Raw genomic sequence first — 23,511 nt, 5'->3', positions numbered from 1 at the left:
CTCAGGTACTGAGAAATCTATTATTATTATTCAAACTCTTCAATAAATATCAACTTTTAACTTACCTCATCTTTGGAAATTCAGCCGGTAATGTTTTTGCAAACGTTCAAAATCTCCATCTTTATCTAAAAGGAAGGAATAAAAAGAAAACGAATTACAACTACATTCTTTATAGATTTGTAATATAAGATGAAGTACCATAGTAGTGATGAATACTAAAATAAAAACAATTAAAAAGATGAGAGAGGCCTGTAATTTTCATCATAGGTGCACTTCTATGAGAGACAAAATGAGAAAACAATTCCAGAAAATCACATTGTAGGATTTTTTATGATTGTATTGGTAAATTCCTCAGTAAAATTAGTATTTGGTCACCTACAAACAAGCAAGATTTTTGTCTCTCACAAACCTGTAACTTCTTCTTTAACCCTTTGGCGCGTACGATCACACCAGTGTGATCAATCTAGAGTGGTCCCTGGAGCGTACGATCACACCGGTGTGATTAGAACGTCATGTTTAGAACGCACCATTAGCATACCTAGCTACAAGTAACGTAACAATGGCTGGTAAAACCGCGCTATTATTTACTCACATTTAGCTCAAACAGTGTTTATAACTTTATTTCCTGATTGTAATTGTTTCAAGACCATACTATGATATTAACCAGGTAGAAAGCATTCAAATCGGGACAAGAAGTGTTAGTTACGTACCAACAGACAGCCAACACTAATGCACAAAAACGAATTATATTAGCGACTACTACCGATCAAAACCATTGCAAAAACTTTCTAGAAGTTACGTTCCCCGTTGTATGCATTTTATATAGTTTATTCATTTTCACTGCATTGAATAACTGGTCACGATTTGTTAGCTAGCAGGCAGCTGACGTTTGCTAGCGGTTAGCTGACGTTTTCTAGCTAGCTACAGTAATAAATCAACCAACTTTTGTAGCTCTTAGAATTCGAGTCAACGAGAGAAGCTTGCAATGCAATGCATGTAGTGTTCCTTACCTAGCAAGGTGACTGTTCAAAGGCTGGCATGAGTTCAAATGCTGCAGAGTACCGAAGTCACATGCAAAAAAACTCACGCTGGGGGGTCGGTAAGGAATATTTGAAACTCACGCGTGAAAAGGTTAAGAGGCTCCTCTGTCCTCCACCTGTTACCTGTATTAATGGCACCTGTTTGAAATTATTATCAGTATAAAAGACACCTGTCCACAACTGTCACACTCCAAACTCCACTATGGCCAAGACCAAAGAGCTGTCAAAGGACACCAGAAACAAAATTGTAGACCTGCACCAGGCTGGGAAGACTGAATCTGCAAAAGGTAAGCAGCTTGGTGTGAAGAAATCAACTGTGGGAGCAATTATAAGAAAATGGAAGACATACAAGACCACTGACAATCTCCCTCGATCCGGGGCTCCAAGCAAGATCTCACCCAGTGGGGTCAAAATGATCACAAGAACAGTGAGCAACAATCCCAGAACCACACGGGGGGACCTAGTGAATGACCTGCAGAGAGCTGGGACCAAAGTAACAAAGGCTACCATCAGTAACACACTACGCCACCAGGGACTCAAATCCTGTAGTGCCAGACGTGTCCCCCTGCTTAAACCAGTACATGTCCAGGCCCGTCTGAGGTTTGCTAGAGAGCATTTGGATGATCCAGAAGAGGATTGGGAGAATGCCATATGGTCAGATGAAACCAAAATAGAACTTTTTGGTAAAAACTCAACTCGTCGTGTTTGGAGGAGAAATAATTCTGAGTTGCATCCAAAGAACACCATACCTACTGTGAAGCATGGGGGTGGAAACATCATGCTTTGGGGCTGTTTTTCTGCAAAGGGACCAGGATGATTGATCCGTGTAACGGAAAGAATGAATTGGGCCATGTATCATGAGATTTTGAGTGAAAACCTCCTTCCATCAGCAGGGGCATTGAAGGTGAAACGTGGCTGGGACTTTCAGCATTAAAATGATCCCAAACACACCGCTCGGGCAATGGAGGAGTGGCTTCGTAAGAAGCATTTCAAGGTCCTGGAGTGGCCTAGCCATTCACCAGATCTCAACCCCACAGAAAATCTTTGGAGGGAGTTGAAAGTCTGTGTTGCCCAGCGACAGCCCCAAAACATCACTGCTCTAGAGGAGATCTGCATGGAGGAATGGGCCAAAATACCAGCAACAGTGTGTGAAAACCTTGTGAAGACTTACAGAAAACATTTTACCTCTGTCATTGCCAACAAAGGGTATATAACAAAGTATTGAGATTAACTTTTGTTATTGACCAAATACTTATTTTTCACCATAATTTACCAATACATTCATAAAAAATCCTACAATGTGATTTTCTGGATTTATTTTCTTCATTTTGTCTATCATAGTTGAAGTGTACCTATGATGAAAATGACAGGCCTCTCTCATCTTTTTAAGTGGGAGAACTTGCACAATTGGTGCCTGACTAAATACTTTTTTGCCCCACTGTAAGTGTGGGGTGAAACGGTACCTTCAAAGACTCATACTTGGAAATACAATGCGGACCAGGCCCAATCCTGCTGCTTTCAAAACTTGTTTTTTTTCAGTACATAAAGGAACTGAAGATGCAAAGGAAGCTATACGGCAGAATGTTTGACCAAGACTGGGTAAATGTGCTCCTAAGAGTATGATTAAGAACTGATTGGGGTCTACTTTGTCTGCCATGTATTCCTGAGGGATATGGTTGTAAAAGTTGTAAAAGCCTGGAAAGCTTAGTTCCAAGGTCTTATGTTGCTATTCTATTGTGCTGGGGGATTGGGTCAGTTCTCCTTCCCCACTAAGTTCTCCTTCTCCACTATAAATCGTTGATTTGAGTAATGCATTTTCTGAATTCTCCCAGTCTCCTCCCGTTTTAAACTTTAGGAGGACATGAGGTTAATTATTCAGACAACACATATGTATATCACAGAGAAATCATAAATGTAAATACCTTCTGACAGATTGGAAAGTAGTGCATCTGGTGGAGTTGTTAAACAGTTCTGTGAACTTGTATGCCTTTTCCATGAAAATCTACATCCTAACATTTTCTTCAAAATGCTCCTAACAGACATCAACTAAGGACATCAACTCAAGTATCTCATAAAGTTTCACCCATCATCAAGCATCCCACAACATTCCACCCAACCTTCCCCTAAAATCTTAAAACATCCCACCTCACTTCTAGCCTCTAACAATCATCACAAATTGCATTTATAGAGCACATTCAAACACACCAAAAGGATATTTGAGAAAACAAATGCAACTAACCACAAAAATATGAAAGATTATTAGAATTAGGGTTTTTGTTAGAGGTTCCAGGACATTAATGTAACATTTGCAATAAATGCATTTGTGTGCTAAGTAGAATTCAGGACAATTAGTCATTAATTACTTCTCACAGATTTAGAAAAGAATACAGATAAAGTTGATTGGTCTGCCTAAAACTTGGAAAGAAGATAATTAAATTATGCAGTTGTTTCAATATTATTGCATGTTATTATTACTAGAAATTGTGATAATGATTGCTTCATGGAAACTGTAATATGTTGGTGATACTTCCACAGTCACATTGTCAATATCTTTTATGTACACATGATCAATTAGAGTTCCTTTTTCTGTTGTTGCGGTTTGTACACACTGCATGTATCCATATTTCTCTAAAAGCTTTCAAATCTATTTTGACCTAAAAAGATTTTCATTAAAACTCCCATTATTACTTTCCACCATGGTGACTGTTCATTTGATCTACAAGTTTAACAAAGTTATGGCTTGTTGCGTTTTACCAGCATTAGGATTATCGAACACTACATGAATAGAAAAAGGAAATGAGCACTCAGATTCAGAATTTATTTGTACAACAAATCCAAATGCTCCATTAACCAAGCCATCAGCAGTGTTAATATTTTTTGTTACCATTACTAGAGCACCTATGAGTTGTAAGCATGAATTAAATACTTTGGAATGGAAGGCTATTTTTCTTTCCATCCTACCAGTTTTAGCATTTCTATCAAAATCATGTGATTCTATGGTTATAACATTGGTTGAATGAAGCATATTCATATTATGTCTATCAACTTCTGCAATAGTTGCAAATATGTGAATTGCATCAGATTCTTCACGTGTTTCACATTGTTTTAACATAGTGATGTCTTTATTGTGTAGATCAGTTTTCTTTTTATGCACTCTTAATCTGTTCTTCATTTGAGCAAATTCCAGATCTTTTTGCCTGACAATTTCTGTAAGTTCTGCTATTGAGAAGTGATCATTCCACAAATTTACTCCCATTGGATCAGTATATAAAGATGTTCCTTTCACAGGCTGTAATTGGTAGAAATCACCCACTGCAATAATGCTTATATTTCCAAACAAAGAATAATCACCACATTGCTTTATAGAGATCTACCATGGAGATTTCATCAACATTTGCAGATTTCCGAGTTTAGAACATAAAGAGTTAATTTTCTCCTCACCAAGAGGTTGGTATGGCAATCTGATATCTGTCCCAATAGACAAAATGCAATGAATAGTTGCGGAATTAATGTTGTAAGCAGCCACACCCGTTGGAGCAGTCAGCAACACAGTGGTGTCATCGGAGTTGATGCACGTGTGACAAAATTCTAGTCGACTCGTAATATATAGGTTTGATTAAATGGCTTTTTCCTGTACCAGCACCACCCGTGATGAAGACTTCAAAAGGTTCCGGATTTTGTCCAAGACTTTCTGACAAGCACCATTGACGTACTTTGTGAAATATTGTTGATTGCTCTTCATTTAATGATCTCAGTAAATGTAATGCATCTTTTCTAGACATTTTAAAATTGTTAGGTTCCACAGAGTACGTTTCTTTCACATTGAATGCTAGATCTGGGATGTTTTCATCTTTGCCTTCTTTTCTTTCAGTGTTGTGCTTCTTCAGTTGAATACACTCCAATCGAACCATTTCAGATTATGGACATCTTTGGGCCCAAGCATCATTCAACTCACCAATCTGTTCCAAAACCTCTTGTGCCTCTTCAAGTTAGTCCGCTTCTTTTTCATAACATGACCGATTTGTCTCAACAATAATTTTTACTGCAACAAAAGAGTCTTTGCCTTTTACAACACCATCATTATAGAAATTTTCAAATGACTCAAAACCTTGAGGCTTTAATAGATTGTCAATGTAATGAGGTAAAAACAATTGTAACAAGGTGTGATAAAATTTCTCTGGGTCTTTAATAGGTGAAAATCGTGGGTATCGAACAACTTCTGACAGGTGGGGGTGTAGTGTTGCGAGGCAAGGAACCAGGTGCAGGCAGGAGTAGTCGGTGATGCGTCTTTATTAAACAACCAAACACCGAGCAAAAAACACAACGAAAGAAAAGGGCTGACTAACGCAGCAAAACGAAAGTATGCAACAGGTACTATAAACTCACACGTAACAGCAACACTAATCCACAATGTGGGGCGCAGAGGGGAAACATTTTAAACACACACAAATTAGCAAACAGGGACCTGGTATGAACGATAATTGAATACGTGACACAGAACAAGTCCGGGATGCATTTGTGTGATATGGGAAACTGAAGATGCACGGAACGGTGGCGCTGCTGCTCACCTAACCGTGACACAACTGCTGATTCAGTTCGGGTTCTCTTTTTAACAAAACCATAACCATCATTCAATTTAACTACTTCGCTTCCAATATTGTGAGGAGAAACTTCAGATTTTGATAACACTATAATCAGAACGAAATGACGCAAGACATGAGTGTAAAAATTATTCTGTATTTGGTCTGTTCTTGTATCTGTCCACTAACGATGTCATCCATGTGTTTTGTACATCACTGGCAAGGGCGTAGGAGTGACAATGATATTGGGGGGATACATTTGACTACAGTGTGACTGTTAATGTATTCACACCACAATATCTATTTAATATGTAGTTCTGTGTGTTTTGATAGGACTCAAGTGTTCAGTGTGAATATTTCCAATCAGTTTGACTTAAGAAAGTAGCGATTTCTGAACATACAATAGTCATACTTAGCATTGGTAAATTATACCTTGTGTGTTTATAGACAGCCTTGAATTAATAGGCAGTCTATAACATGCAAACGCCCCTCTGAAAGCGCTAAAGCCCCCCTGAAATAGGCCTAGCGACGTCCCTACCTAGAACAATAGGTTTTGATGAAATTTGTGCAAAAATGATTGAACACGGCCTTTCCATGAGAGGCTAGGCAGTAGATTGAAAAGAAAATGATGGACAGCAAGAACTATAAATAGAACGCAAAAGTACTTTACATAAAATGTTACATTCATCAATGTTATTTAGGCTACCGGTGATTATACAAAAAAAAATGTCATACAGTATTATACATGTTTAATTTAAAAGGTTTCCTGCAATTGCCAAAACAACTAAATATTCACTGCTGAAAATGTGCACTTGCTCAGTGACAACTGTGTGGCGTTTGTAGTTTGACATGAACTAGGTGAGCTTGATACAGAATTATAGTCAATATGTCCTGGGATTTCCTATGATCTCCTTGTAGAACTCCTTACCTTCTATTGTTTTGTGGCTTGTGAGCTTCAAAGAACATCATGTTCACAAAAGTCTTAGTGTTTCATAAATATATTTCATTTGATTGCAGCTCAAACAATTCCAAGTCTATCGTCCTTTCTGTAAAAAGAAAAAAAAGAAAACCAGGCTGGGACCATCGGGATCTACCCTTGTCTCCGAAACATAATTCTAGCCCTTGTTTATCACACCAACTAACGGTTAACGCGTACAGTTGTGGAACAGCCATGCGATTCTGTAGCATGCACACCCAATTAAATTAGGACATACAATGTTGTCATAGTATCTACAAAAGAAGTGAAACAACTAGTTAAAAAGTTAATGTTTATCATAAATAAATAATGAATACCAAACAAAAAATATAACGTGGAGTATTATAACAATGGAAGGCAATTACATAATTTAACTGGCACTCTTACCCAGGGCGATAGGAGTGAGTGCATAAACTTTCATATTGCCCCCCCGCCCCTAAATAAACCACAAACCTGGCATTTCAAGTGTCATGCTATACTACAAGCAGCCCATTGCAGTACATAACAATGTACCATTCAAGGGCATCTCATATGTTCGATACTTCCCTTCATTAATATTTACAGTTTTTTACAATCGCTATGACAGTTTTTTCAATACATTTAACAAGTTTCCTAAACTCTTAACACGGCTAGCACAACATCCATCTTTGTAGGCTATACAATTAACACATTTCTTGTTGCTTTGACACAAAATGCATACAGTTAACACAAATTTAAAATGCTTGAACTTCTTTTACACACAAGCTCAACCAAGACCAAAACAATGTAATTTTACAGTCAAATCTACAAATGCTTTCACACTGTATTTCAGAACAGATAACACCATGTTCTAAACCTAACCTTACAGGCTAAAGTCAAGGTAAACAGCTGTTTATATTGTGAATTGAAACACAAATATATTCCCTGTATCTTATTCCATTGCTAATGAGAAACAGCTTATTGAAGTTATGCAAATATATAAATCACAGCTGATTCCCATCTAGGAAGCGCACTCAGGTGTTGAGGTTCTTTCAATCGCATGATCATATGTTCTAAAAGAGAAAAAAAATGCCTGCACGAGGGAGAGGAAGACGAGTACCCGGACAAGGCAGAGGAGTGGGACAAGGACAAGGGAGAGGAGTGGGACAAGGACAAGGGAGAGGAGTGGGACAAGGACAAGTGAGAGGAGTGGGACAAGGACAAGTGAGAGGAGTGGGACAAGGACAAGGGAGAGGAGTGGGACAAGGACAAGGGAGAGGAGTGGGACAAGGACAAGGGAGAGGAGTGGGGCAAGGACAAGGGAGAGGAGTGGGGCAAGGACAAGGGAGAGGAGTGGGGCAAGGACAAGGGAGAGGAGTGGGGCAAGGACAAGGGAGAGGAGTGGGGCAAGGACAAGGGAGAGGAGTGGGGCAAGGACAAGGGAGAGGAGTGGGACAAGGACAAGGGAGAGGAGTGGGACAAGGACAAGGGAGAGGAGTGGGGCAAGGACAAGGGAGAGGAGTGGGACAAGGACAAGGGAGAGGAGTGGGACAAGGACAAGGGAGAGGAGTGGGACAAGGACAAGGGAGAGGAGTGGGGCAAGGACAAGGGAGAGGAGTGGGGCAAGGGAGAGGGAGAGGAGTTAGAATGCGTGGTGGCGCTCAAAGAAGGACCAGAGCTAGGGTAACTGATCAAATAAGAGCTACTATCATTGACCATGTCATAAACCACGGGCTATCATACAGAGAGGCTGGTGAACGAGTACAGCCAAATCTCAGCCGGGACACAGTGGCATCCATTGTCCGTATTTTCAGAGAAACCAACAGGTAGGATATTGCTTTTCCTACAGCAAAGTGTAAATACAGTAATTTTACCATTTACAGTATTAGAGTGACTGTATGCCTCCGGTCTCTAAAATGTAACTGTATTTTGTCCCTCTAAGGATTCAACGTCTACCTCCCTCAGGGGGCAGAGGAAAGCTCCTGAATGAAGAACAGGAACGTGCTATTGTCAACATGGTGATTGCTGACAATGAAATAAAACTGAAGGACATTCAGTTCAGAGTTGTAGAGGACAACCTTGTCTTTGGGAACATTGCAGCAATCAGCATAACATCCATTTCTCGGACTCTAGCTAAACACAGAGTCCGAATGAAACAACTATACAAAGTTCCTTTTGAAAGGAACAGTGAGCGCATCAAAGAACTCCGTCACCAATACGTCCAGGTAAGGTCATGCAATACAGTCATTACTGTACTATACACAGTGTGTTTTGCAGTAAACTACTCTATAAACCTGGAGTACATTAGGACATACAGTAGATATACAGTACAGCACAGCATTTACATACACTGTGTCTAATTACTTTCAGAGAGTCATGGAGTTGGAAGCCAATCAAGTCCCACATTAAATTATCTATGTTGACGAGGCTGGCATCAACTTGGCAAAAAGGCGTCGCCGTGGGAGAAACAAAAGGCAAAAGGGCCACAGTTACCGTGCCGGGCCAGAGAGGAGCCAACATTACCATGTGCGCCGCAATCTCCAACAACGGTGCACTCCTGCATAAATGAGAGATTGGCCCCTACAACACAGTCCGCCTTCTCCTGTTTTTAGAAGACCTGCACGAAAGACTGGTGCCAGAGGTAGAAAGGGGACAGGTGGGAGACCACTTGCCAATATATGTGACGATTCTTCCCACGATGCCTTGCCAATGAAGATATCAGGTGTGATGTGGATGAGAACATGTGGCCAAATGCAGAAGACCGGGCAGATTAGAAGATTACTTTGTTTTTGTTATTATTATTCCAGTGCTTTTTCTGTTTGTATATCTTGCAGCAATGTCCTTTTGCAAATAAAGTCTTTACTGCAGCAATTCTGTCTCTGTCTTTTTTTTTTCATAAACTGTACATTCTATAAAGCTACTCTTAGATGGTCATTCATTTTTTGTATTGAATTTCTGCAGCAAAAGAAACAAAATGCATGCATTTACTAAACCCAACAAAACAAAAATGTAGAGACGCATCAAAAGAAACTGCAGTGCAAAACACAATCTATGATCAATACAATATACTGTCAATTGTATAAGGGCAGACCTGATACATAAAATAATGCAGTTTCTGTAATTTCAGCTGATGATAGTGTTTTTTTTGTCATTGTGTTATGATTGACTAAATGTTCCTGTTGGAAGAGAACATGTGTTAGTGTTTTGAATAATTATTTGATTTTGAAACATGTCTGCAGTGTTTTGTTAGACATAGTGTATTGTGTTAGTGTATTATTGTATTTTGTAAATTAGTTTTGGAGTTTAGTTTACAATGTGTGATTTTGAGCATGAAATTAACCGTTTTGCCAATTGTGTGTTTTAGGTGTGTTGGTGCGTTAAGAGTTTAGGAAACTTGTTAAATGTATTGAAAAAACTTTCATAGCGATTGTAAAAAACTGTAAGAATAATTTCCATAACATATCATATAGTGTCTTAGGGCACAAGTGCAAGAGCTTAAATAGACCGATTCACACGTCCAATATTCTATGTGACAGAGATGCTTAGACTTTTTTGCCTTAGATGTGAGAGATGTGTAACGTTATTCGTTTTCAAGTTACATAGGTTAAGTTAATAGAAAAATCCTGTTCTTTTACAATCATCTTCAATACAATTTTTTGTGTCAAATCGCTTTTATCCATTACGTTACTGGAAAGTCCGCCTTATTTTCGCCAGCCAACGTTGGCTCGTAATGTTAATAGTAACAACGTTTATCTAGCAAGAGTGTATAGGCTACTAGTTGAATCACAACATCAGCTTAAAATCAACAACTTAGAAAATATTATTATCCTGGACAAAATTATTACCAACTCACATTCCCTTTCTTTCTTTTCTTCCCCATGAGAAAGAAATCTCTTAAATTGAGCTGCTGTCTTTTCATCTTAACCTCTGACCAGTCGCCGTTTAACAGCTACAGACTCCCGTTTCCCAAGCACTCTGAGCCTGAGCCGTTGAGTGGCCGGAGGCAAGACGCTGTGTTGCGCTTTCAAAATAAAGCAAGCGAGTTACAGATTTCAAAATAAAATATTGTTCTTATCCGCGGTATAATGTTTGGGTGGGACAATTGCGACTGTCTCCAATATTGGAGGGGACACGTCCCCCCCGGTTCCTACGCCCTTGATCACTGGTATCATAATTGTTTCTCTTCTGAAGTAAATTCAAAGGCAAACTCATTTTAACTGGATTTTCCACAACGGGATGAACTGGACTTTGCGAGAACATTCTTTTAAATGCGTGTTCGTCAAATGTTAAATAGCATCTTGAGCACACACCTGTCTGTTGTGAAGTTAAATACTACCAAGTCTTCTTAAAGTTTGCTTTGCATCCACATTTCCATGAATTCCTTCTTTCTGGGTACACTCCAGCAATAAGCCATTTTCTCGTTCTGCTTTTGATATATATTAAATGATGTACACCACACGAGAAAGCATAAGTGACAAATTGAATGTCCATATTAGCATTCCAACTACGCAGCAAATCTTCGTTGTATTGATTAACCCAAACGTAATTTAGTTGTCTTTGCAGAATAACACTTGTTTTGTTGGTTAGTGCAGCATGAGCAAATTCATAAAGGTCTTGTGTTATACCAACTGAGGAAAAATTATCAGCTGAATCAGTTCAGTTTACATCAGAATTGGAAATCATTGCTTTAACTTTCTCAATGATTTTTCTCAAGGTCTCTTTTTTCAGTTGAAATTCCTCTTTGGCTTTGAGGTCTCATTTTAATTTCCAGATGGCCCATCTTCATAGTCCTCGGATACACCTTTGAATTATTTTGTCGTTTTTGGTCTACAGATATATTTCCGATTGGATGGTGGTCGAGGAAAGTTAAATCTGCAAACAGTCTTCTTTTTCCTGCATGTCTTTGAATGCCTTGTGTTGTGTTTTTGTACACTGTTTACAATCTCATGTAATTCATTGTCACTACTTGGCACTGTGCATGTTAAATGTTCATCAATAAAATCCACAACTTCTGCATCAGTGTTTCAACCCAGAAGAGGCAACCCAGAAGACGCTGCTGAAATTCAACACAGTAGAAATAGTCTTTAATTAGTCCAATAGGTGCAGCTGGAGACATAACAGCTTTCAAGAAACTATGCCATCTATGATCATTCGTTTTTATATGCTACATCATTGGGACCAGTCTAGTTCTTCCAATTTCAGTGCTTTTCCTTCTTGTTTCATCATTGTATTTAACATCTCTGGCCATCTCATATCAGCAGAAGAAAATGAGCAAAACCATGTTGGAATTCCAAGTTGTCTTAACATTGCAAATAAGTCTTTCTGTGCAGACTGCCAAAATTGAGGACTTCCACTAATAGCTTTTAGAAACCTATAGCCTTCATCAAAATGCAGAAGTTTTCTTAAAGACTCTGGATTTGTCAAGATATCAGGCATTCATTTGTTTGAGCCTTTTCTCACAGCAATTGAAACATTTGCTACAATATGTTTATCACTGAAATATTCTGAGCATAAAATATGAAATCAATATTTTTTGCAAATCTTCCATCAACATTAGGTATACGTGTGTTGAAGTATCGTGACATGGTAATTCGCTCAGGTAGTTCTTCTGAAAGGTTGTACTTCCTTTAGGATACAAAACTGGAAATGACTTGGCCTCATTTGTCTTATCCATCAATAATCTGACAGAATCATTACCTTCACCTGGAGCGATGCTTATAATACTTTCAAAATTCTGACCCAGAATTTCTTGTGCAAGGTCAACACTTGAGGCATGAATCCAGAAACATTCCATGTTGTTGTTCTGTGTATGTGAACTCATCTTCATTTTCAACAGGATTATCCACTTCATGCAACTCAGATTGTTCATCTTCCTCAGGAATTGTGTCCACATTGTCAGTTTTGCACAAAGGATTAATCCACTCATCATTGAAACTTACATCATGATACAATTTATTATTTTGTATCAAATACTTCAAAGAATTTCTCACATGATCCGTTTGGATATATTGATACTCATAATGCCCCTTATACGTTATTTTCCACTTCAGTTTAATCGGTATCATCAAGTTGTCATATCCATTTCGAGGCAGCACACTTGTGACAGTTGTTATGTTAGAGGGAACACACACCACGGGACCATGGACACCATTCTGCCCACCTTTAGGCAATGCCACCAACTTCATAAACGGAATGTGTTTAGCAATGAGATGCTGTTCTAGAGAGTTCAGGCAATTCAGTTTTGGAGGCACAGGTTCAATGTGTAGGTTATTAGCAACACTTTCTTCCGGCATTTTGTTCTTGAGAATTTTTCTGTGGCGTAAAGCGAATCCATAGCTTAGATAACATTTTGAAAACATGCAATTGCAAAATCAGTGTTTCTTTTTCTGTTTCTCTGTTCAGCATATGTATCACATCCTAATTTTTTTTAAGCGGTTCTGAATATTTCATCTTTATGATATATTTTCGAAGAAATATGCTGGTACAGAGGCCTGAACTGTTGTATCATTCTTGTATTTATCTTTGCTATAGGCACAAACATCCTCCTGAAACTTTTCATCATGCTCATATTTATATTTGCTGTACTTGCATACGACTTCTTGAAACTTTGGATTATTTGCATATTTAAATTGGCTTCTTTTTGCATATTAATTACTTAAAAATCATACAATGTGATTTTCTGGATTTTTGTTTTAGATCCCGTCACTCAAAGTTGAAGAGTACCTATGATAAAGATTACAGACCTTTACATGCTTTGTAAGTGGGAAAACCTGCAAAATCGGCAGTGTATCAAATACTTGTTCTCCCCACTGTATACACTGAGCGCACCCGCACTCACCCTCCCTTTTTATTCAGCTAGTCTGAATATCACTTCGTGCACATTGATAAAGATCACGTTGCTGGTTTTTATTTCTACCATTGTCATCAATATACGCTGTTCCTCCTCGAGTCCCGGGGAAGACGTGTTCATGTCTGGTCCTGGGCATGCGAGGGACAGCGTGATGGAGAACGGAATGCTCTGCCAGCACCCTGCTATGAGGGATGAAAGTAACAAAAATGTAGAAATGATAAATAAATAATGAATTGATTAAAATGCACCCGATTAAAATGCTCTCTAATTAAAAATGGAATTGATAAAAATACACAATTGCAGTTTTATGTTTACATTTTTATCACTTTTTATCATGACAATTTTTATCATTAAGATTTTTATAATTGCAGTTTATATCATTACATGAGAACACAAGGCACAACGTGTCAATCATACAGTGAGGGGAAAAAAGTATTTTATCCCCTGCTGATTTTGTACGTTTGCCAACTGACAAAGAAATTATCGGTCTATCATTTTAATGGGAGGTTTATTTGAACAGTGAGACACAATAACAACAAAAAAATCCAGAAAAACGCATATCAAAAATGTTATAAATTGATTTGCTTTTTAATGAGTGAAAAAAGTTTTTGACCCCTCTGCAAAACATGACTTAGTACTTGGTGGCAAAACCCTTGTTGGCAATCACAAAGGTCAGACGTTTCTTGTAGTTGACCACCAGGTTTGCACACATTTCAGGATGGATTTTGTCCCACTCCTCTTTGCAGATCTTCTCCAAGTCATTAAGGTTTCGAGGCTGACGTTTGGCAACTCGAACCTTCAGCTCCTTCCACAGATTTTTGATGGGTCTGGAGACTGGCTAGGCCACTCCAAGACCTTAATGTGCTTCTTCTTGAGCCACTCCTTTGTTGCCTTGGCTGGGTATTTTGGGTCATTGTAATGCTGGAATACCCATCCATGACACTTTTTCAATGCCCTGGCTGAAGGAAGGAGATTCTCAACCAAGATTTGACCGTACATGGCCCTGTCCATTGTCCTTTTGATGCAGTGAAGTTGTCCTGTCCCCTTAGCAGAAAAACACCATCAAAACATGTTTGATGGTGGGGATGGTGTTCTTGGGGTCATAGGGAGCATTTCTCCTCCTCCAAACACGGCGAGTTGAGTTTGGTCTGAGATGAGACCAAAATAGCTTGATTTTGGTCTCATCTGACCACAACACTTTCACCCAGTTCTCCTCTGAATCATTCAGATGTTCATGGGCAAACTTCAGATGGGCCTGTACATGTGTTATCTTGAGCAGGGGGACCTTGCGGGCGCTGCAGGATTTCAGTCCTTCAAGGAGTTGTGTGTTACCAATTGTTTTCTTGGTGACTATGGTCCCAGCTGCTTTGCGATCATTGAAAAGATCCTCCCGTGTAGTTCTGGACTGATTCCTCACCGTTCTCATGATCTTTGTTACTCCACAAGGTGAAATCTTGCATGGAGCCCCATACCGAGGGAGATTGACAGTTCATTTTTGTTTCTTCCATTTGCGAATATTCGCACCAACTGTTGTCACCTTCTCACCAAGCTGCTTGGTGATGGTCTTGTAGCCCATTCCAGCCTTGTGTAGGTCTACAATATTGTCCCTGACATCCTTGGACAGCTCTTTGGTCTTGGCCATGGTAGAGATTTTGGAATCTGATTGATTGCTTCTGTGGACAGGTGTCTTTTATACAGATAACAAGCTGAGATTAGGAGCACTCCCTTTAAGAGTGCTCCTAGTCTCAGAGGAGGTTCCTACTGTTGTGGCCCTTTCATCAGCCTCCTCAGATTAAGACTGATTCGACGGTGAGCTCAGTAGGAGAGCCCTTCTGTTGGCTTGACTCCACTGACCCAGTAATTTCATCGATCAGAACTCTTAAAGGAGGAAGTACAGAGACAAAATTATCTTGACAAAATGTAAGTTTATTTATTTGCAAATAAAGAGAGACGCGTCAAACGCTTACAAACATAATCATCCGAGGAGTCTCTAACTGAATACATGAACAGTTGGTATTTATAGAGGAAAAAGGGGTGTGGTAAGTTGCCGGCCATCTGTCTTGTGTCACATAGGTTTTACCTAAAGGGAGGGCTGTCCCCCCACCTTATCCTTCCTGCCATAATGTTTACTGTTGGGTTTACTTAAAGGGGCCAACTGACCTTACTTCCCCCCAAGGACCACATTCCTAAGAAACAAAGGACTCTCACCCTTCTTGGTCTAGGCAGGAGAACATGGTCAAAGTACCTAATACTCCTTCGATACTATACAAACATGTGTGTCACAATCAAAGTAAAGATTTACATAACAGCCAATAGAAAGACAGACATTTCTCAAATGTACCTTAGTTCAAAATGTCCACAACAATCCATCCTCTTGATACCAAATAAACCCTTGGTATCATTCCTTAAACAGTTTACTCATTAAGATGTAGACTGCAACTAAACAGTACTCTTTAACAACATGACCCAGTCAATATCATTACCCCAATGATTAGAGAACGGAACAAATCTGAAATGTCTGGACCCCCATTTAAATGCTCCTAGACCATTACCTTTGTATTAACTCCAAGACCACACATTTTCATTTTACAAAACTATAACATAGTACAGCAAAACTTTTTATGTTAAAATCATTCACACATAAAATCTGTTACCCATTAACATTCCAATTATTGCCAACTAGGACAGAAATTAAGTGCATAGGTATACATGTCTATAAAAATAATGAAGAGTCATTGAATATGTAAATAAACATGGAATTGACACTTCCGGTTCCTTCAAGTCAAAACCAGAATAATGAACACCAAGTATTCACTGTAGCCGAATTAGAATACCCAATTTTGATAATGTCACCAGTAAGTCTGTTTCTCTTCTAAAGAGTTCAAACTCTTTAGAAGAGTCAAAAACCCATCTCAAACAGCCCCCACCCCACACACTGGTGTTTGTGTGAGTGAGTTGAGCTCCAGGGGGTCTGTACTTCTCTTTACAATTTAGACTATGTAAAACTTCTCAACTTGGTTTTCTAGAATAAAACTTGATGCAGAATCACTTTCTCAGTATCAATTAAAACATGGCTAAACTTAGTAAACATGTAAGGAATAACAAAATGTGCTCCCTGCACCTTTTTACCCACTTATTCCATAATGCATGAGATTAATATGATTACTTCTAATAAAATATCACACAAACTGAACACATTCTCATATTCACTATTCATCCCATAAAATTAGTTATTTCTTAGCTAAACCTAGTCAAAATGGTAAGATTGATCTACTCAACCATAATCATGTTAGATTTTGTATAATCTTTTTTTTCTCCAAAAACACAAATTAGACAAACACTGTGAACTTTTAGCAGATGCCAATTTTCTGTTATAACTATGGAAAAAGAAAAACTACATTCTTCAAGTAACTCTTTAAATACCTATTTAATTCTCTTTAAACTCTATGTTCAACTCTTTTTCATCATAGATAATAATTTCATACAGTCCCCCCCTGCTTTCACGACAGAGTCAACAGAAAATGACTCCAAGTGTGAAAGCAGAACCATGACAGGACGGACATGAAAAGAAAACCGATAGTTGGGAGGAATCTAACATTCATTCAGTAAAAAAAACTAAATACCCATCAAAAACCCAAAATCCACAAAGAAAATCAAAAAACAACTGTGCCACATGGTCACTCGTGTGAAGGAATTAAAACCCATAAAACCCATAAACACCCAGCGAAACTCCCAAATTAGCATATCAAAATGTGCATTCCCACAGGCAATGGCCAAACTAAGTTGTGACAACACAAACATCATGGCTCAAGTAACCTCCTAAAGTCTAGGGAATTAGTCCAACTTTAATGCATGTCTATGTTACTCCAAATAGTGGCGGTTCAAAACTTCCAAGTTAACAACAACCTCGGTAAACAAGATCAAATATTGTGGACTCTGGCCACAATCCCATACAGAACAAGCACAATCGGTGCACGCGCATATACAATTGGTGCACGCTTCATTAACCATTCTATTTGCCAACCACAAGCTGACCAACAACTTTGCATTTTACAGGAGCAATCCCTACTCCATCCTACAGTCTCTGAAATTGGTGGACAGAGCTTTGACAAAATCCATGAGGTCCTCTGAGCGCAGCATTTTGTTATACCCCACAACATAAATGTGCAACAGATATAGCCCCTAATACATCAGTGCCCTTTCTACGTGGTTGGAAATCAACCCGAGGCCTGCTCACCGGACCGAATCTCCCCTACCTATAATACAGGTTGCACAAGGAGACATAGGGGCACAATTCCCCTACTGTCGAAATACAAACAAGACATCTTTCTCGCATTTAATATACAGCAATAAGGCCCAACCATAACTGCATATTTAACGATAAGGTCCAACCTCAACTGCAGATTTTGACTATAATGTCCAACCTTAACTGCATATTTAAAGGTCCAACCTAAATTGCAGATATTCCAGAAGTCCAACTGCTTAAAATCCTGCACGAAACGCCCCACAATAGGCTAACTGCATGGAAATTGTTGTCAGGACATGGAACAAAAACTACAGTTGCTATAACTGAAATACCCTAAAAATAACTTCTAGTTACCATACTTTCTCAAATCCATCAATTGTGACATACTGAAACCAACCACCTAGTTTACTAAATCCTAAGAAAAGGTATAAATCCTGTTTAATCTAAATTCATCAGAGAAGAAAAACAGGGCTGTGTTAAGGAATTATCTCACTAGTCGATACTCTCAGGTCCGTCTCCTCTGACCGTCAGCACCCCTCCTTCAGGCGGTTCAGCGTTCCTGCATGTTCCCCTTGGATCGCCCGCGGCTAGGCCAAAGAACCGGAACTGTCTCTTTTCTTGCGGGAACACAACTTCTAAACAGCTGGTGTTTTGATTCCCACTGGGATCTTCCTAAACCCAAAGCCCAGTGAATGACTAGCGGTAGCTTCATAAATTTAAACATAGCGGTTAGCATAGTCTCTTCCTCAATCCAGGGTCTGTAGTGTTCTTTGGTACCAGTCGCTGCAAACACCGGAGTTTACGGATCTGGTGTTTACTACTCCCCCCTTTTTGACCTTTTCTTGAACCACGTAGACTCCCTCAACACTCCCTCCAAAGTGGAGCAAAAACGGCCTCCAGACGGCCTATTGCATCACCACGTTCACAACAAAAAGGTCCGTAGAGCGAAACCAATCGGGGGCTATCTCGGCCACCAGTGGGGTTGGCTACGTCGATTGTAGGGAAATGTTCTCCAACGATGCAATGTTGCCGGGTGGGATGGGACCACGCAAACCTCCAAGGAGTCCCAGCGATGGTCCTGGCGGAACACAGCGGGTGGGTGGGGGCGGTCAGAGGGGCGATCCATCCAACCTGAGCAAAAGGAACTAGAACACAGAGATCAATAAACCCCACACAAACTTTCCCAAAGCTTCCATCAGTCACCACGTTCTACATAACGTAGCCTACGCCTTCCAAACAACCTCATATTATACCTTCTGTAACTTCCATACGACACCTCGGCCATATTCCTCCAATCTGCCCGGTAGGCCACGAAAACACCATTTACCAGAAAACCTAAAAACTCTCAAAGATACATTTGTTCACATTGCCAGACAACAGAAACATGAACTCTGTCGCCAAATACGTACCACAACACTTACCCAACATCAAATGCAGAAAAAACATGAGCAGCGAAACAAACCCTTTTTTATTAATACATCTCATTACACGTGAGCGTGCCCCTCACGCCAGAACCCCTCATGCCTTAACACATATACCCGTGCCCTAACGCATAGAAGTGCCCTAACACTTTCATCTCAATTAATGTGCCTTAACACATATACCCGCGCCCTAACGCATAGAAGTGCTGTGATGGAAATTCCAATGTATCGACACTCGGAGTAAGGGACACAGAGACAAAATTATCTTTGTACATTATAACCGTTTTATTAACTATTATGCACAGAGACATAATCGTCTGAGGTGTCTGTAACTCCATACATGAACAATCCATATTTATTACATAGAAAAAGGGGTGTGGTAAGTTGTTGCCCATCGGTCTCATGTCAATCAAACACATGCCCTTTGTTCTATCACATGTCCTGGGCTTGACACAAGGGACATGGTGTCTTCCCTCATGTGGTTAACTTTCTCAACCCTTAAGGGAAACTTAAAGCATCTAGACAACCTCCAGGTCGGCAGATGATTAACCCCACAACCCATTGTGACCAATCAAGAATGACCCCTAAGACATATACCAGATCCCTCTCTCCTACGATCCTAAAGAACAGAAAGGACTGACACCCTTCTTTGTCTAGGCAGGAGGACATGGCCCAAATACCTAATAATCCTCTGATATTATACAGACATGGGTGTCACAATCAAAGTAAAGATTTACATACCAGCCATTAGAAAGACAGACATTTCTCAAATGTACCTTAGTTCAAAATTTCCATAACAGTGCCCTAACACTTTCATCTCAATTAATGTCCCTTAACACATATACCCGCGCCCTAACGCATAGAAGTGCCCTAACAGTTTCATCTTAATTAATGTGTCCTAACATCGTTAATAGACCTGTTGGCCCGTAAGTGAGACATTCAAGGCCCTAACCTTGTCTGCAGATTTTAAATGTGCCCTAACACATATACTCGAACCATACCTTGACCATATCCTGATAGATTTTACACCCAAAACGAGGCTTAGCCCCCCATCCATGATTTTCTAGTGACGTCCCTGGTGCACACTAGTGGAGTAGTTTGGAACAGCGCCTGGCAAAGCAGCAGCTGCTAATTCCTGTAAGTTATATGTCGTGGAGCTCCGCCCCCATAAGGGGCTTTAGCTCATAGTGGTTTACCCTTTGCTGTGTCAGAGGCCGTACTGAAAACATATTATGCAAGATGCAACAGCCTATCCGGGCACGCCTTCCCCTCTATAGGACGAAGAAGAAATGTTTAGCTGCAGCCTGCCTTTGCGTGGACGTGTTTCCAGAATAGGTCTTGTGTTTTCCTTCCTGGGGCCGGCCCACGTTCGTGAGGGTCTCACCAACCCCCCCCTACACCTGTAGAGAGGACAAACTTCTTTGAGGAGGAAGTGGATATCTCCGCTGTGCTGGACTCCAGTGGGACGACGATATGTCTGAGGACGAGGAGGAAGGTCCTAAGCAGGGCCCGACTCCTCTGATTCAGAAGGACCCGCCCCCTCCCCACGTGGGGTGTGGTGCCGGCTCTCCTGCTCCTCCCTCTCTCCCGGGATATTTAGAGGACGACCTCTCCTCTGCCGCTCCCCTCCAACTGCCCACTCTCTACGTGGAGGTTGTGGGCATGATTGAGAGGGCGGCCCTACGGATTCAGCTTCCTCTGCCGACGCTGAAGGAACCTTCTGACATGTCCTTCGGCTCCTGGGCTGAACGTGTCAAGCCGGTGGACTCTCCGGCGCATGAAGTCTGGGGTTTTCAGGCATTCGCCGATGGTTCCCGTTCCACTCCTGCTTCTGCCAGAGCTCCGGTGAAATCCTAGGCTACCTTCACCAGGGACATGGAAGAAGTTGGCCTGGTCTGACGAATTACGATTACTTTTACATCACAAGGATGGCCGGGTGCGTGTGCGTCACTTACCTGGAGAACACATGGTACCAGGATGCATTATGGGAAGAATGCAAGCCGGCAGAGGCAGTTTGAATCTTTGAGCAATATTCTGCTGGGAAACCTTGGGTCCTGCCATTCATGTGGATGTTACTTTGACACGTACCACCTACCTAAGCAAACAAACAAGTCAGATCCATCGAGGCCCCAACTCGCAACGTACAGGACATAAAGGATCTGCTGCTAAAGTCTTGGTGCCAGATACCACATCACACCTTCAGAGGTCTAGTGGAGTCCATGCCTCGATGGACTCCACTAGTCCATCGAGGCATGCTTCTCTCCCTGACTCGGGTCCATTATTATTCAGCAAAATAGCCAGAAGCGAACAACATTTGATTTATTTAATCTTATTTTATTTAGACTTCTTCAAAAAAAAGTATACATTTTCTGTCATGGGGGCATGTTGGTTAATACAAACAAGTCAACTCTTCTGTTCCGTGTGAAATTTACATTTTCAATTCAAATCACACTAAGTGCATCATAAGAATTATTTGACAACTACATATTTTTATCAGTGTTTGCAACAGGTAACCAGAAAAAAAGAATGAAGGAGAATTGTGTGTCCTGTGTGTGTCTATGAAGCACATGAGTGGTTCATAGAGACATAAATACATTTTTTGCTCTTGAATCATGCAAATGGCTAGTCATGCTGTTGTCTGTCTGTCTGTCTCTGTGTGTGTGGTTGCAGTAAGTATCATTTTTTTTTACAAAACGTGTGTCATATTTTCTGTGACCTGGGATTAATTAATCAATCTATTTACATCCAAAAACATAGTTGAAACAAACAATTTCATTAAAATAACCTGCAATAAAGCACGTTGAGAAATATGGCATGAATTAGTGGTATACTTGAGATTAAGACCCCTATATATATTATCTCCCCCTCTAAATAAGATATTCGCAATACATGTGGTATGGTTTTGAAACATTTTAAGATATTATCACTGACTTTCAGACCAAGAGCAACAATTTTCTATGGTTCCCTTGTGGTTCCGCGGAAGTGTTCCTCAGGCTTCTACAAGGGGAATTTGGCCTGACTGCGCCCCCTGCTGCCCTGGAGCCACAGCCAGCTGCCCTGGAGCCGCAGCCAGCTGCCCTGGAGCCGCAAGATTTTGCTCTAGCAAAAAAAAAATGCTAGCTAGCTAAATTGGCTAAATTATTATATATAAAAAATTACAAACATCTAACATACCTAACTACAACCCTGTTTCCAAAAAAATGGGAAACTGTGTAAAATGCTGTTGAAAACAGAAGGCAATGATGTGCCAATCATTGAATCCCTATATTTCTTTGGAAATAGTACAAAGACAACAGATCAAATGTTGAACCAGATTAATGTTATTGTTTATGGAAAATAAATGCCCATTTTAAATTTGATGCAAGCAACATGTTGAAAACAAAGATATTTCTAAGTGACCTACACTTAGGTACCTTGAAGTTGGAGATACTTTGTCATCATTAATGATTAACTACTTTATAGTACACTGCAATAGGGATTGTTCTTCCCAAAAGTCAAACTGCTCGTAATAGTTCACTATGGTTTTATGGCACTAGACTTTAACCAGATAAGATTGCATCCAAAGACCATAGAGAATAATAAAGGGCAGTCATCATTAGGAGGACAAAGACTTGAAATGTTCAAGAGACAAAATCAAGCTAAAAGGTAAGAATTTTGCCAGTGTGTAACAAAATTAATATGCATTTATTTTAGTGTTATGAATTTCACTTAATTAAATACTTGCATTGCCTTTCACCTGAGACAAGTATGTTTCAGTTTAGGAACATAAAATGGTGGTAACTGGACTAGGTCCTGTCATATAAAAAATATTTGCGTAGCTGTTATCAAAAAATTTTTGTAGAATGTACGTACTTACAAATACTTTGAAAATGTTTTGTTCCCGATTACAGTCAGCCCCTACTTGTGAGGTTCTAGGGTAGCAAGTGTGTAAAGGAGAAAATAACAAAACAACACCGACACAAAGAATTGCTTCTGGCAGCACACGGTCTCAAACAAACATTGACATAATAACCTGTGAGGTGAGGGTGAAAATGAGGACCCTAAATACAGCTCTGGAAAAAATTAAGAGACCACTGCACCATAATCTTTACTTTCTAAAAAAGTTGAAAAGGAAAGTTTTGAGTGAGGAACAAAAGCATTCAATTTGCAGTGGTCTCTGAATCAAAACCATCCTTTTCACATTTTTGGAAAGGAAAGAAAAATGTTCAGTGGTCTCTGAATTGTTTCCAGAGCTGTAGACATAATAATGGCTAATTAAAAACAGGTGTGTGTGTGATGGATATGCTGCTGCCATTATAGATATGCTGCTGCCAATCCTTATTGCTTAAATGAACTTTAGTTTGAAGTTCTGGCTTGATAACTGAGTCATTCTACAAGATAGTTTCCCTTTTACTTTTGAAAAGTTATTTTTAAATGTTTTACTGTGCTTTAAGGTATTTT

The 23,511-nt window shown here is 39.8% G+C and overlaps 1 protein-coding gene across 1 annotated transcript in view; it reads left to right on the top strand.

Moving 5' to 3' along the window:
• The first annotated feature begins 4,582 nt into the window (after positions 1-4,582).
• Positions 4,583-23,511, top strand: part of LOC105007854 (NLR family CARD domain-containing protein 3-like) — a 38,149-nt gene continuing 19,220 nt past the window's right edge. The window contains exons 1-2 of the mRNA XM_034295647.1: positions 4,583-4,800; positions 4,912-5,028. The gene's annotated coding sequence lies outside the window, so the exon portion shown is untranslated. The remainder of the gene's footprint in view (positions 4,801-4,911; positions 5,029-23,511) is intronic.

Source organism: Esox lucius, chromosome 11 (assembly GCF_011004845.1).
Source record: "Esox lucius isolate fEsoLuc1 chromosome 11, fEsoLuc1.pri, whole genome shotgun sequence".
NCBI lineage: Eukaryota > Metazoa > Chordata > Actinopteri > Esociformes > Esocidae > Esox > Esox lucius.
The sequence above is the reverse complement of the archived record's forward strand: the minus strand, read 5'-3'. Positions and strand labels throughout refer to the sequence as shown.